The sequence below is a fragment of the Giraffa tippelskirchi genome, chromosome 8, assembly GCF_054371585.1.
Source record: "Giraffa tippelskirchi isolate mGirTip1 chromosome 8, T2T-mGirTip1v1.2.pri, whole genome shotgun sequence".
Lineage (NCBI taxonomy): Eukaryota > Metazoa > Chordata > Mammalia > Artiodactyla > Giraffidae > Giraffa > Giraffa tippelskirchi.
Window position 1 is genome coordinate 8,466,474 of NC_137282.1, and position 15,542 is coordinate 8,482,015.

Sequence of the window (15,542 nt, forward strand, 5' to 3'; positions counted from 1 at the left end):
CCGGGATGCTGTGCTGAGCAGGAGCCTGGAGCCACTTTCGGGCTTGTGGGAAAGTGTGTGTGATGAATTAGTAGCATCTTCCGGGTGCCAGGTGGGGGATGGTTGGAGTACCGGTGGGAGGGTGCTAGCAGCCATTTCTGGTCCCTGGTTGGTTTGCTTTTTCTGCTCTTCCATCTTTTTCTTTCTTCTTCCATTGAGCTGTAATCAGATGAGCCACGTTCTGACTGCTGTTCATTTGAGAGACATGCCGTCTGTCAAGGAGACGTCAGAAGCGAACCAGCCCTGTGCGCTGGGTGTGGATTTCGCTGGTTACCGAGGGTGAGATTATATCACATGGTCCACCTTCCTTGTCTCCCCTGGCTGTGACTGTCAGGTTCAGGGGTTAAATTCGCGTGAGAGAGCCAGCAAGAGGCAGGGTCCACGCACAGATCTAAGAACAGAGCCCACTGGCCCCAGCACTGAAGTGATGGCAGTGGCGGTCAGCTCATCACCAGCTGTGTGAGTTGCCGCTCATCTCACCTGTTTGAATGGAGATTTCCAACAACTTCCTCAACCAAGCTTTTGACAGAATCACCTTCCAACCTGGACTGTTGACCGGGTCTGCCCCAACCCATCTCTCTGCACCCATTCAAAGTCACCCTCCTTTGGGAAGGAAAGGGTCCCATTGTCCCTCCTCCCCCAAGCTCCCACGCCACCCTGCCCCTTCCCCACGGCTTCCAGGCCGTGGCCTCATCTACCAGGCGATCCTCTCTGTTCTCGTATGCCTCTGGCACCAAATAGGTGCAGCATCAAAAAAAGTGAATAGCGAGAAACTTCCCTGGTGGTTCAGTGGTGAGAATCTGCCTTCCAATGCGATTCAATCCCTGGTCAGGGAGCTAAGATTCCACACACTATCAGGCAACTAAACCCTCGTGCCACAACGACCCCCCCCCGAATTTAAAAATAACAATTGAACCGCAGCTCTGAGTGTGTGTGTGTGAAACTTAACAGTGTATGGAGTTTGTTGCATTGAATGACAATTGATTCGCACTTGTTTCCACTGCTGTCTCTTTTCTTCTCCTTTATGACTCCCTCCCTCATTGAAACAGCCTTTTAGGAGACCTGCAGTCTTTCTCAGATTTGGTTAGGACGTATTTGCAGGTGGAGAGACGAACTGACAAGCTGGGAGGTTTGGATTTTACACCTTCGTCTAAACTGTCTTCCTGTAGGGTTTTTTTTTTTTTTAAAAAAAACCACCTCATTTTGGAAGTTCTTGTTTCTTCATCTGAAGAATACGCTTGGCACCAAGGACCCCGAGGGAGTTTGGTGTCAGGCACTGTTTGTGTTAGTGGGTTCTTTATGTCTTAGGCACAGAGAGATGTTCAAATAGATGCTCTGGGGTTAGGGTCCCTGTCCTAGCCCTTTCTCTCTACCCCGTTCATCCCAGTGTGGCCATTGGGAATTCTGACTGCAGACATTGAATAAATGGGGTATATTTAAAGCATGTAGTGCATGCATCCACTCCAGTCCTCTTGCCTAGAAAATCCCATGGACGGAGGAGCCTGGTAGGCTGCAGTCCATGGGGTCGCACAGAGTCGGACACGACTGAAATGACTTAGCAGCAGCAGCAGCAGTGCATGCGTCGGCCTTGTTTTTTTTTTAATTGAAATATTGCTGATTTACAATGTTGTGTTAATTTCTGCTGTACAGCAAAGTGATTCCATTACACAAATGTATACTTTGGTTTTTGGCCCATGCCGTGCGGCATGTGGATTTTTAGTTCCCTGACCAGGGATCGAACCCACACCCCCTGCGTGGGGACCACAGAGAGTCTTAACCACTGGACCACTAAGGAATTCCCTTCTTAAAATATTCTTCCCCACTGTGCTCTATCATAGGATATTGAGTATAGTTCCCTGTGCCATACCGTAGGTCCTTGTCTATCCATTCTATGTCTAACACCTTACATCTGCTAACCCCAGCCTCCCATTCCAGCCCTCCCCCACCCCGTCCTCCTTGACAACCGCAAGTCTGTTCTCTATGTCTGTGAGTCTGTTTCTGGTTTGCAGAGAAGTTCATTTGTGTCATACTTTAGATTCCACATGTAAGTCATATCATATGTCATATGTCTTTCTCTTTCTGACTTACTTCACTTAGTGTAATAATCTCTGGGTCCATCTATGTTGCTGCAAATGGCATTATTTCATCATTTCTACGGCCGAGTGGTGCTCCATTGTCTATATGTATCCAGCGTATTCCATTGTGTATATTCACCGCATCTTCTTTATCCATTCATGTCAATGGACTCTTAGGTTGCTTCCACGTCTTAAGCCTTAAGTTGTGGATTGAAGCTCTTTCCTTGGTTTGTTAGTGTCTAACTTTGTGTAACAATGCACGTGTGCTTAGAGCAATTGCTGATGGCTGGGCTGGGGAGTCTGTCTCTGGGGTCCCCCACGATTCAGTCAATCCCTTCCTGAGGCAGCTCTGCCAGGGCCCCAGGTGACCTGCCGGGAGACTTCCTTCCATCCTGCCCTTCCCACATGGAGACCTTCCTCCAAAGCATCCTCTCTCCCTCATCCCCAGCCAGCCCTGCCCCCTACTCCCATTCCCTCAGAGTCTTACTCTGGAGCATCACTCACTCAAGCTGGTGAGTGATTCCTGAGCTCCCGTGATGGACAAGTTCCTGCAGAAGTGAAGCCTGGGGTGGCATGTACAGAAACCACGAGATCCCAAAGGTGGGAGGAATTTACCACAAGGAATAAAAGGCTTTGGAAATTCCCAAGAGAGAAAATCCTGCAAGCAGAGGAAACCGAGGGGAGTTCCATGGAGACAGGGCCCCCAAGGTGGCTGTCAGGGACAGGTTTGGTGCAAGGAGTTGAGGGTGGAAGGGCATCCCAGAAGAAGAGAACAGTGAGATGACAGCTCTGATTGGGCGGCACATCATCAGTCAGTTCAGGGCTGGAGAGGAAGGGAAGGGTGGGGTCAGGCTAGACACGCAGCCAAAAGGGGGACCAAGAAGGGCTTGGGGATGACCTGCCAGGGTGTTTGAAGGACCTGGAAAGCAGCGAGCTGGGAAGGTTCAGGACACTGACTCTTGCGCCAGCGTGTAAGTTTCACAGGAGGGAACCTGGAGGTGGAGGTACCTGGGAGGTGGCTGCCGAGTGGTCCACGTAAGAAGTGATGAAGCCCTGATTCGAGGCATGAAATGGAAAGCAGTGGATGTGTGTGGTGGTGGGAACTGAGGGCAGGAACTGTCACTGACACTTCCTGAGCCCCCGTGTGGGCTGTGCTCTCGGAACTAGACAGGATCCTGGTCCTGGCCCGCAGGACTGCCTTACATGTGATGCCGAGGACACGGAGGTACAGAGAGATGAAAATGCTCACAGCTACGATAGCATGTGTGTGGTGGAACTGGGATAAGCACCCAGGACAGCTGGCCACAGAGCCTGGCTTCTGAACCGGTGGCTTCTCCTGCTTTCACGAGAGCAGCAGAAGCAGGAGGCTCAGGAGGTGTGGCAGGGTTGGGCAGAGGGGCTGGCATTCTTCCTGCCAGGTTCTATGGCAGCATTTCGCTTGGAACTCCTGAGCCCACCAGCCAAACCCTTGACCCCAGGGTGCCAGCGTAGCCCTGTGGCAGGATCGTGTTGGCCCGACTTTCGGACCCTTCCCATCACCCCGACTTCTCATCCCTTCGATGGACCCTTTCTGGTTTACCTGTGCGCAGGGTCACCCCGCATAAACCAAAGCAGAAGCACCTCAGGAAGTGTGTCCCCATCTGAACTCAAAACACAGATGCATGGCAGGATGTTTACTTAATTTGCAAAAGCTTCACCATGGGGTTTCTTTAAGTAACTAGCTCCCAAGTGCATAGGGAAATTATTATATATGAAAACTTTTATGGAAGGCAAAAAAAAAAATAAAGCTTTAACAGAATAGATTCAGATGTACTGTACACAATGAAGTTATCTAAAAATGCTTCCTATTTTCTCCCTGCCTTTCATATTTGTCCGTGAATTTAATGGCGAACATCAATCATCTAAAAAAGTGTCTGTGTATAGATGGTAGCCTTGAATTGTTTCACAGGTCCAACTGAAGAAATGAAAATATGTGTGTAGATCAGTTCAGTTCAGTTCAGTCGCTCAGTCGTGTCCAACTCTTTGCGACCCCACAAACCGCAGCACGCCTGGCCTCCCTGTCCATCACCAACTCCTAGAGTCCACCCAGACCCATGTCCATCGAGTCGATGATGCCATCCAAACCATCTCATCCTCTGTTGTCCCCTTCTCCTCATGCCCTCAATCTTTCCCAGCATCAGGGTCTTTTCAAATGAGTCAGCTCTTCACACCAGATGGCCAAAGTATTGGAGTTTCAGCTTCAACATCAGTCCTTCCAATGAACACCCAGGACTGATCTCCTTTAGGATGGACAGGTTGGACCTCCTTGCAATCCAAGGGACTCTCAAGAGTCTTCTCCAACACCACAGTTCAGAAGCATCAATTCTTCTGCACTCAGCTTTCTTTATAGTCCAACTCTCACATCCATACATGACCACTGGAAAAACCATAGCCTTGACTAGATGGTCGTTTGTTGGCAAGGTAATGTCTCTGCTTTTTAATATGCTGTTTAGGTTGGTCATAACTTTCCTTCCAAGGAGTAAGATGGTAGCCTTGAATTTTTTAACAGGTCTAAGTGAAGAAACGAAAATATAGTAAAGTTCACACATCCCAAACAGGACAATTATGGAATTGATTCTTTACATTCCCAAAGGATGTTTTGTTTTAGGAAGGAATCCACTAAATACAGTTTGCTATTGCACTGGAAGTGAAAGTGAAAGTCGCTCAGTCACGTCCGACTCTTTGCAACCCCATGGACTACACAGTCCATGGAATTCTCCAGGCCAGAATATTGGAGTAGGTAGCCTTTCCCTTCTCCAGGGGGTCTTCCCAACCCAGTGATCAAACCCAGGTCTCCCACACTGCAGACAGATTCTTCACCAGCTGATCCACAAGGGAAGCCCAAGAATACTGACAAGGGAAGCCCAAGAATACTGGAGTGGGTAGCCTATCCCTTCTCCAGGGGGTCTTCCCAACTCAGGAATTGAACCCAGGTCTCCTGCATTGCAGGCGGATTCTTTACCAACTGAGCTATTGCACTGAAGTTCTTGTTTTTACATTAATTCCTGGGGGCCAAGGAGAGATCGGGGTGGGGGAGTCTGGGGTATAGAGAGCTGAAATGTTACGAGGCTTAGCCAGCGGGACATCAGAGTGAAATGACCATTCTTTCCTGATGTGGGGAAGATGAACGGTTTTAGAGTCAAATGCCGTTGATGGTACATTGGTCTAAACTCCTCGATCAGGGTTTCCCCAAGATTGCTCAGAGCCTTAATATGCTCCCTTGTTTTGTGACTCTCTAAGGATGAAGTTTGCATTTTCCACGTTTGCTTGCCCAGTGCACCCTTGGGGTGGAGCGGGTGATGCTGCACGGGGCTGGTGTTCCTGTGAACACACTTTGGGAAATGGAGTTACCAGGTTCCACGGAGAGGGTGCTGTTCAGATTTCCACTTTAGGACAGACATTGATGATTGGAGCACATATGCAGGGTCCCAATTTTGAATGAGAAAGAACTTTCCAGCAGTTAGAACTCTCCAAAGAGGAAACGGTGCGATCAGATGCCTGTTGAAAAGGCCATGGATCGGGAGGAGGACCTAGGTGACCTTGGAAATGATGACCTTGAATGACAGTGATGAGATCGCTCAGACCGGAAGCAGGGTTCAGTTGACAAACACTCTCGTGTGCTGTGTTCACACTGTTGCTTTGTTAGGGGGTTGACTTGTCTAAATGCCGGTCTAATTTCCTTCTCCCGCTGGGTCTGTGGGCCTCGACGCTCGCATGGCTGGTTTCATAGCTCTCTGTGGAAATGAGAAAACCATTCAGTCAGGGGAAATGGATTTGGAATGATCAGAGGAGCTTTTTCCGGTGTGGCTATTTTTGGAGTGCCTCTACCACTCAGTATATATGGCGGCTAAGAATCTTAGGACTTTCTGATCCGCTGATGTCTAGGGATCAAGTCCATGAAATCCTTGAAATTGTGTAAGCTGAATAGGATGGAATTCTCTCATCTACTTGGGGATCCAGGCTGACATCTTACTGATTTAGATTTGCATGGGTGATTAGAGATAGAGAGGTCATAATTCCAAGTGTAAAAATTAATGGATGCAATGTGCTATCTTTTGATTCAAATAATAGACCTTGATTCACTAAGGATCTGAGACCACCACCTGAGAGATGGTTCTCAGCAGGCAGCACCTAACCCCTACGGGCATTAGGAAATACCCAGGTGAGGGGCATACAGATATTTAGGGACAGGCCTGCAGGACGCAGAAGTGACTCACTCTGAGCGCTGGCTGCTTCCGCTGGGAAATAAGATCTTATCTCTAGGAGGTGGAGACTGGAATGGTTGGGTGACTTGCTTGCTGGCAAACAGATCAAAAGAGACATGCAGGGGGTGATATGAGGAAGCCCGGAGGATGGCAGCTTTTTGCTTTCCCAGTTGAAATACCCATGCAGGGAACGCCAGGCACATCCTCATCAACACAGATGGGCATTTCTACTACATCCCCTACTTTTTTTCTGGCCCTGTATTTGACCTTGAGAGAGTGCACGTTTAGCTTAACAGCCCTCCAGGAAATATTCTGTCTTCCATTAGGCAGCCCCCTAGAACTGGGGTGGGCTGGGGGCTGCCCTCCTGTCTGGGAGGAGGGCAAGTCAGGCATACCCCCGCACTGGAGGGCTCCTGGCCCTCTTCGGCTGGTGCCTGGCACAAGAAGCTAGTGTCCGGCATCTGAAAGGTCTACTTTCTCTAAACCAAGGACTCAGCATATAGTGGCCGAGCTCCTGTTCTTATATCAGTCATTTAAAACCCCAGTGATTTGCATTCTTGGGTTTTCCTAGCGCCGTTCCCCATTTGGCCAGAGAGGTTCTGACCACTCTGCCTTTGATCTTCAGGCGGTGGGGCCGGCCCCAGCTGCCTCATGCAAGCCAGGTGGTAACAGCCACGGACCACCCCTTGCAGCCCCTGCTGAATCTGTTCCATGCCCCCAGCACTTGCTCTCACCTCCCGAGCCCTGGACTCTGGAATGGACCTGAACTTGACCTTCTGAACCTTGGCAGCCTTGTGCCTCACTTCCCCTACTCCCTTCTCCTGGCTCCCATCGGTCGTAGCTCAGTGTCCGAGCATGCCCCGCACCCAGGAATGGGAGGGAGAAGGGGCCATCTGAGCAGACCCCAGGGGTGTGGACCGTGCTGGACCAGAGGACAGAGACTTGGTTTCTTGTCCCATAAATACTACCGTCATGACCTGTGACCTTGAGCTGATCACTTCATCTTTCCGGACCCAAAGATGAAGGGTGGTTTTCAGGTCCTGAAATCTGTGCCTTTCCAGCTCATCCAGGGTGTGCCACTCTCTCTGAATCGCGTTTTGGTTTCCACTCTGGTTGGGGTTCGGAATGATTGCACGCTGATTCCTCGGCAGAAGGCAACAACAGTGTGTGCGGTGGGAATAAAACGAGGGTGGGGAAGGAAGGTGGTGAGAGCGGATCCTGAACACCAGGGCCAGGGAGCTTGGAAGGTGGTCTTGCCAGGTCCCTCTGTGCTGGCATCCCTGGGGTGCAGTCCCCAAGCAGAAGGCAGGCGACACCACTGTCGGTAGGACGTAGGGCCCTCTGGTACCCGGCCTGAGGCACCTCTCGGGTCACACAGAAATTAGGGGGTTTGCACAACAGTTAGGAAGGGCCCCGGGGCAGGGAGTCCTGGCTGTGAATTCCGGATGGTCTGAAGCTGGCTGAGGGCTGGGGTGGTGGAGGTGACTGAGGAGGCTGGAGGTCAAGGGGCATCCCACTCCCCATCGTGACTTCCAGCTGCCTGTCTTCTCCTCTCCCGAGCCTTCCGAACGGAGTCCCCAGTTAAAACACAAAAGGAGGACTCTTTTCCCAGAGAGGGAGACTCTCCCACAGATGTAGCACAGGGCGCAGACATTTCTCTTTAGCATCACTGGTAAGGGATTTCACCCGTTTCCCAGTGAGGAATGGGGGGAAGTCAAATGCCAAAACCTCTTCTGGTTTTCTGTGTGTGCGTGCTGTGGCCTCTCCCCACCCCCACCGGCTTGCGCCCTCTTGAAGTGACCTCTCTGGCTAAACTGTAACACACCCACCCACAGAAACGATGGAGGAGACAGCGGTGAATCCAGCGGTCCCCTGCCCTCCTCAGCGTCCTGCCCACATCCAGCCCCAGACTCGACGCCCTCTGACCCACTGTTTATCTCTGTGTCTGATGTTGCCCTGACAGTGACGGTGCACACACTCATGCACACACTCGCGCACGTGCATGCTCGCACATATGTGCCTGCACACAGATGCACACACATAATCCCTGAGCAAGTACTGTAGCCCCCAGGCCTTGGAGTCCAGGCAAACCAGCCCCTGTGGCCCCAGGAACGTCAACCACGTGGGTGGGAAGAATCTAGTAAGAGATAGATGTCTGCTCCTCGGGCCCCCCCGGGGGGGAGGGGCGGGCGTTGCGTGTAGAAGGATGAGTCATTCTTCCCGAGGAGAAGAAGCTGGATGCTCTAATAATGAGTCACTCAGGTTAACTCAACAAACTCCTACACTCCTACGGACACTTGAAAAATGTTTGTGCTATTTATGAATCCAGAGACCAGGAGGAAGTCATGGAAAGATATTGGCTCCAACTGAAGAGGAGGTAAACCTGGGCCTCCTATCTGGCCTGATTAGCCCCAGAAGGGCCTGGGAAGGGGCTGCGAAGGTCTGTGACTTCAGCCTCCCTGGTCGGCCCCCGGACAGGGTCTGCTGTTGCGTGCTAAGTACCTTCATTCATACCTGACTCTGTGGGACCCCATGGACTGTAGCCCACCAGGCTCCTCTGCTCATGGGATTCTCCAGGCAAGCAACACTGGAGTAGGTTGCCATGCCCTCCTCCAAGGGATCTTCCTGCCACAGGGATCAAACCCATATCTCTAACATCCCCTGCATTGGCAGACAGGTTCTTTACCACGAATGCTACCTGGGAAGTCCATTAAAGAGGCCAGGTTTGTGGAAAGGGATGTTTGCTTTATTTTGGATGCCGGCAATGTGGGAAGGGTGGACTCCTGTCCAAAAACCGACTCCCCCCAAACTAGCAATCACTGGGCAAGAGCGAGGGGATGGAGCGAGGGGGCCTCATGCAGAAACATCACAGTCAGCCCTGACAGTCATCTTCAAACTAGTCCTCAGTGGTCCAGCCAGCATCACCTTGATTGTTTTAAGTACAGTTAATCTTCAGTTCCAGAGTCCATTTGCTTCCATTTCTTGAGATCATTTCTTGGAATTGTGGCATCTGATGCCATGGGCACAGTCTGGTCATCATATAGTTAACCTCTTCCACCTGGGGTTTCTATATCTATGAGACAGCTCACAAGATGTGGCTCAGAATATTCTCTATAGTCCTTGAGAAGGAACTAAGGGTCCTTGACTCTGCCTAATGACTACATTATTATTTGTTCTCCTTTAGCTGCTTCCCTTTGTTTCTGCATGTTCTCCCTTCTCTGATTAAACTTATTCTTTGGCTAAAGTTTTTCCACAGACAAAAGGCAGGCAGAGGACATGGGGGCGAGGACCGCAGGGTCCTGCTGTGTTTTATGTACACACGTCTTACTGCTTTATCCCCTTGCCTTCCCCATCAGAAGGCAAGCTCTGTGAGAGCAGGATGTCTGTCTGTCTGAGGACACACTGGGTCCTAGGCAGTCCTGGCACTTAGTAGGAACACAAGTATTTTTTAAAGAAACAAGCAAATCTAACAACCATCATCTTATCTTCCTCTTGCATAACGTCTCTGTGAGGGAAGGGAACGTCCTTCAGCCTCATGACGTTTAAACCTTTAAAGGCTGTATTATTGTTAGGAGTAAATTATTCTTTTACATAGTTTTCCCTAGAGTAGGCATGTTTGTTTTGTTGACGAACATACACATTTTTAATCGACAAGTGTTTCTGGATCCCTACCTTCTGTTTATGACGCGTGTATTCCCTTTATCTTCTAGAACTGAACGCCTAGAACACAGGGGGCTTCAAATCAAATCGGTAATGTTAAAACGGATCTTGGCAACTGCCTGAAAACCGGCAGCCCTTAAGGTTTGGTTCAAATCTCACTGCTGGATAAAAGGGTCCCCTGAGTGCCTTATTCCCCTCTGATCTCAACTCTTGATTTGAATTCCTGGCACTTCTTGATGGAACCTCTTGCTGCCTTTTTAAAAAAAAAATTTTTTTGGAGTAGAGTTCACTTACAGCAGTGTGTTAGTTTCGGGTATACAGCAAAGTAAGTGATCCAGTTACACATACACATATAGTCATCCTTTTTCAGATTCTTTTCTCTTATAGGTTACTACAGGCGACTGAGTAGAGTTCCCAACACCACACGGCAGATCCTTGTCGGTTATCTGTCTCATATACAGCTGTGCGTGTATATTCACCCCAAACTCCTGACTGATCCCTCCTCCCACGTTTCCCCTCTGGTAACCATACGTTTGTTTCAATATCTGTAAGTCTGTTTCTCTTCTATAAATAAATTCTTTCGTATCATTTTTAAATTGAATTCCACATACGAGTGATATCATATATTTGTCTTTCTCTGTCTGACTTATTGCACTTAATATGATAATCTCTAGGTCCATCCATGTTGCTGCAAATGGCATTATTTCATTCTTTTTTATGGCTGAGTAGCATTCCATTGTATATATGTACCACATCTTTTTTTTAATCCATTCTTCTGTTGAAGGACTCCCTCATTTCCTTTTAATCAGACACTCATGGGGTATCTCTTGAGCTATTGTCTTACTGAATCTTTAGCCTGTGTATTGTTCTATGTATTTTCCATATAGCTATATCTTTCCCCTCTACTAGTTTGCAATATTCCCAAGGCTAGGAACCTCGGGTTCTCAGGCTGCACACAGCAATTCAGCAGTTCGTATTTCAGAGTGGAAGAGTGAATGAATGAGAGAAGCATACCTATTAGTATCCTGTATGGATAATTTTTCTCTGCTACCCTCATCCTAAAAGCACTCATAGAACTCAAGGTTGATGTGGATATTGAGAAATGATTTTCTTTTGGAAATGCTGATTTGGCCTCTAGGTATCTGATTTCAGAAGTCCTGGAAATGTCTCTCTGATGGCCAAGAACTACCTCAGTGATTACAGACGTGATAACACTTGTTTTAGTGATAAATGATTCACTGCCCATTTCTCTTTCTTTTTCTAATACTTAACCTTTCTTTATTTGTGAGTTCAAGGTGGGGGCTGTTGCTAAGAAAGGCCATTTTGAAAAGTAGCTGCTGCTGCTGCTAAGTCGATTCAGTCGTGTCCGACTCTGTGCGACCCCATAGACGGCAGTCCACCGGGCTCCGCCATCCCTGGGATTCTCCAGGCAAGAATACTGGAGTGGGTTGCGATTTCCTTCTCCAGTGCATGAACAGGAAAAGTGAAAGTGAAGTCGCTTAGTCATGTCTGACTCTTAGCGACCCCATGGACTGCAGCCTACCAGGCTCCTCCGTCCATGGGATTTTCCAGGCAAGAGTACTGGAGTGGGGTGCCATTGCCTTCTCCGTGAAAAGTAGCTAGGGCATGGCTATCAAGGGTGATTTTATAGTAGAAATGAGATCTTCATGAAGTCATAACATTTGGAGACAGCAAGAGATTCAAAACATCTATCACATTTTATTTCTTTAAAAAGATATGAAGCCAAGGTTTCAGAGAGGGACTGTCCAGTCAGCCTTCATCATTGTTCAGATGAGAAACGTCTAAGTGAGAAACAGATCTCAGAATTCACCCATGGTGGGTGGGGCTTTCTGCAGATGAAGTCAGATGGAGAGAAATGTAGATTGGCCTGATGACTTGTGGCTTATTTCCTCACCTTTTTATTTAAATAATCATGAAAGGGGTGATATAAATACTGTATGAAAAGATGTTTGAAAGAGAAGCCAGCCGGAATTCACAAGAGGGTTAAATAGAGAGATAATGGTCTCTATTCAATTATTAAGAGTACTATGGTGAGCCCTATGTGACATATCCTGTATAGCATCTGCCCTGTTGCCTTGGTAGTAAAGAGAAAATAGCGCCAGGAAGCAGAAGGCAGTTGCCAAGGTGCTTTTCAGTGGTAACCGCTAAGTACCCTGTTGAAAGGAGCTTAAGAGCATCTTAAAGGACAGAGCCTGCCTTCTCGTTGTCAAGTTGTGAAAAATGGCAACCTTCAGGGGCTGGTCGGTGGGCTGGGTGGTAGCTCAATTGGGTTTGATTGCCTTGAAATGTTTTGGCTCCAGGAAGAGAGAGAGGAAACCTTTTCGGTTAGCATTTGGCTGTCAGGGCCTGAATGGAAGGGGTGAGAAGTTGGTTCCACCACGGAGGATCCCCAAGGCTGCACTGCCTTGGGCTGAGCACGCAGGGCAGCCGGGGAGGCTTAGCACCTGCTGCTTGGACCTCCCTTCTCCTGGTTCGGAAGGGGGTGCCCCTGAAGTCACAGTGATGATTCCAGAGAACTCAACTGGGGAGCCTGGGATTAAAGTCAACTTTATTGTTTCAAGCCTGTCCATTTCCCCAACTCTCTGGGAAGGACAATTTCAATCACCTCTTATTAAACCTTTAATATAACAAAACAGAAACAGACTCACAGACACAGAACAAGCTAGTGGTTAGCAGTGTGGGTAGGGGCTTATGAGATACAAACTCCTGTGTATAAAATAAAGACAAGGATATATTGTACAGCCCAGGGAAATAGAGCCAATATTTCATACTAACTCTCAATGGAAAATAATCTATGAAAAAGTTGGTTCACTATGCTGTATATCTGAAACTAATGTAATATTATAAATCAACTACACTTCAATGAAAAAACAAAACAAAAAAACTTCGGGGGCCTGGATCCATAGAAACAGTGGTCTAACATTTCTGCATTGAACATGTCTTGGAGCAGTGGCTAGGGTCTTTTCTGATTATACAGAATGGCCACATTCACAGACAGGTCCTCATTGCACTCAGATTTCCAGGACTGAACCATTCTTTCTGGAAAATTCTGAATGTCATGTTTCTCACATACCCTAACCACACCTTAGGCTCATTGAATCAAAAGCAAAAACCAGGGCAACTGTCTTCACTCCGCTGCACACACCACCCAGAGCATCATATCACCCTTCGGTGACTTTGGGTAAATTACTCAATCTCTTCATGCCTTGGCTTTGTCTTCTGTACAATGGGGACAATGATGGTAGCTACTTCATGGAGTGGTTGTTGAGGATGAAAGGTGTTAAGAAATGTAAAATGCTTAGAATAGTGCCTGGCTTGCAAATTTCAGCTATTATTATTTTTGAATCATTTCTCTCTCCCGCCCTTTCATCTGTACCGAATTGTCATGACAGTGAAGTATCAGGGCCATGGAGCACGGAAGGGGTCACCCAACATCACCTTCCCAAGTCCCAATTCCTAGTGGATGTCTCCTTCAGGCAAGTCTCCACGTGGCTGGCGATGGGCCACCCCCTCCTGGCTCTGTCTCTTTAGGGAGAACTGTTCAAATAAAGGATCTACTGGACGGCCATGCAGGGATGTCAGAGCTGACACTTGACCATCCTTCAGAAACTCTGGTACGATGGGTTTCATTGCTGATAGACAAGCCCGTTTCGCTGTTTGAAAGAAAACAAGGGTTTTCGTGTTAGCACGTGCACGTGAGAAGTGGGTAGGACTGTACAGTTTCTCCAATGTGTCCACCTCTCCTTCTCATGCCCTCAGGTTGCAGGGGCAGATTCCCAGTGAGAAAGCACTGGGTATAGTTTAGTCAATGGGACCATCCGACAGCACATCACATCGCATCGCATATGTGTTTTCAGAAATGTGTGCAATTTCCGCCCCAGGTCTGGGCTCTGCACTCAGCAGTCAGGCAACATGATGTGAATGTAGCTAGCACCTCACACCGTGGAGAAAGTGAAGCGTGATGGTTTGACGTGGGCCAGTGCACCTGCCGATAGGGGATGCTCTTGGAACGATACTGACACCTCTCACGACATACCACTCCCCCTCCCAGCCTCCGCAGAGATGAGAACTGTTCTCATCTGTTGCAGACCTGCCTGCCTCCCTGCCCTGGGACTGAGGAAACAGAGTTGTTCTGTGGGGCCTGGACTGGCAATTTAGAGCTGATGGAGATTGTGGGGGAAGGGCTTGGAGTCATGGGCTGGGTTGGGGGACCCTTATCTGCAATGCAGCCCACCTGGGACCGTAACCTCCCCACCCAGAAAACCACAGTGGTCCCAAGGCTGTATCCACAGGGACCATTGTGGCTTACGGGGAAATGAACAATTTGGTCAAATAGCCCTGGACATCTGATTATTTTTTCACTGATGTGACATTTACAAATCTGAATTGATCAATTCAGATTCCAATTTGGCTAACGTTCCTGGAGCCTCTGTGTGTGGGCAGAATCACGCTAACACTCACGTTTTGTTTTGACCCGACCTGGCTGAAGCTCCCGTTCGGTTGAGACACGTACGGAGAGCTGCTTCCGTGCTGGGGGCAGGGGTTCTGAGACGCACAGAAGATGCTTCATTGCTTCTTTACCACCCTGCCCGGTGGTCCTGGGTTGTCTTGGGTGGTCCCAGGACTGCTCAGCAGAAGCACTCGCTTGTTCTCAAGACAGTTCATCCTTTAGGAATTCTGGGTCTATGTCTTACCCCAAAAGAGAAATGGATACTGATGCTGAAACTTGTTATTGAACATAAAACATAAAACATTCTGTTCTCTTCATCTGGCTATTTTATGAGAAACTGATGTCGGCTTCTCACTATCGGGGAAATAATCTCATCCTCTGCAGACCTGCCCCTTGAGCCCCCTCCCCACCTTGTCTCCAGCACAGGGCAGGATTTCCAGGGTGGGAAGTGGGCACAGAGACCCCCCTTCAGGAGTCAGGATTTTTTTTTTTGCTTTGTCCTGTTGGCAAGCTTGGCTGTGGGCTCACAGGGCTGAGGGGCAAGGAGAGAGGGGGTTTCCAGTTCTGATCTGAAAACCAGAAGAGAAGGAGATGACAGATACATATAAAGGCAGGTTGATTTTTCACACTGAGTGGGGGTGTATTTTTACAATCTCAATACTAGAACACAGACCCAGCAGGCAATTCAAGAGTTCGTGGTGAGGGGTCAGCTTCCACAAGTTCAAGTCCCAGAGGGGCCTGTGATGGACAGTCGGCCTCTAGTTCCAGCATGGAGGGGAACCCCTGTGTGTACGTGAAGTGAAAATCCTAGATTCAGCCCTCCCCACCTCCCCACTGTGAGCTCGGGTTTAGGTTGGCCCTCCCTGGAATCCATGTAGCACCTTCTCGTAGGTTTAAAAATAGACTCCAGGCCTGCCAACCCTCTTAAAAGGAACATGATGAGAAGAGTGCCAGCACCGTGGGACCTGATACCCGGCTCCCATCAGCTCCCTAAATAGACCCCGGACTCCGGGTCCTGTGGCCACTGGACTGACTGCTGGGAACTCCCCACGC

The 15,542-nt window shown here is 48.8% G+C and overlaps 1 protein-coding gene across 2 annotated transcripts in view; it reads left to right on the forward strand.

The window, feature by feature from the left end:
* Positions 1 to 15,542, forward strand: part of ANK1 (ankyrin 1) — a 232,830-nt gene that overhangs the window by 100,911 nt on the left and 116,377 nt on the right. The gene's annotated exons all lie outside the window — the stretch shown is intronic.